Source organism: Eschrichtius robustus, chromosome 19 (genome assembly GCF_028021215.1).
Source record: "Eschrichtius robustus isolate mEscRob2 chromosome 19, mEscRob2.pri, whole genome shotgun sequence".
Classification (NCBI taxonomy): Eukaryota; Metazoa; Chordata; class Mammalia; order Artiodactyla; family Eschrichtiidae; genus Eschrichtius; species Eschrichtius robustus.
Genome location: NC_090842.1, coordinates 56,319,271 through 56,319,926, shown reverse-complemented (window position 1 = coordinate 56,319,926; position 656 = coordinate 56,319,271). Strand labels below are relative to the sequence as shown.

Here is a 656-nt window from a genome sequence, read left to right as displayed (position 1 = left end):
AACTGCTTGGCTGAGCACAGTCAGTCCCCAGAGCCATAAAAAATAATCATAAAATAATGGTTATTATAAGTATATGCCACCAAACCATGGCGATGGTATCACCACTGAATCACGGAGGTGTTTTTGTGCAAAATTTTCCATCACTATAAAAAGACCCTACTTGATGGGAGGAACCACTGAGGAGAGAGAGAAGCTACCTCTTAATACTCTCATGGGGTCCTTAATTTAAAAATAATCCTATCGTGCTCACTTTGGCAGCACATATACTAAAATTGGAACGATAGAGAGAAGATTAGCATGGCCCCTGTACAAGGATGACAAGCAAATCTGTGAAGCGTTCCATATTTTAAAATAATAGTAATAATAATAATCCTATCTTTTGTTTGATAACACTGGGGAGAGCTTTTTGGACATCTTTTGGTTCTTGTCCACGGACTACCGTCTCTGTTTTTATTGTTGTTATCGTTTCTAGTAAACCTTTTCTAGAAAGTACACAAACTGTACAGCCTGATGAATTTTTACAAACGAACGCACATGTAACCAGCCCTCAGATCAAGAAACAGGAAGAAAGAAAAAAAAAAAAAAACCTTTCTAAATGTTTCTAAAGGCAAAGTTCCTCTGCCCAGATGGAACTTTTTTTAAACTTATTGAAGTAG

At 36.9% G+C, this 656-nt stretch overlaps 1 non-coding gene across 1 annotated transcript; it reads left to right on the top strand.

Moving 5' to 3' along the window:
- The first annotated feature begins 242 nt into the window (after positions 1–242).
- Positions 243–349, top strand: LOC137754006 (U6 spliceosomal RNA). The gene has a single exon (XR_011071686.1). It is a non-coding gene; the product is annotated as a U6 spliceosomal RNA (small nuclear RNA).
- Positions 350–656: the final 307 nt, after the last annotated feature.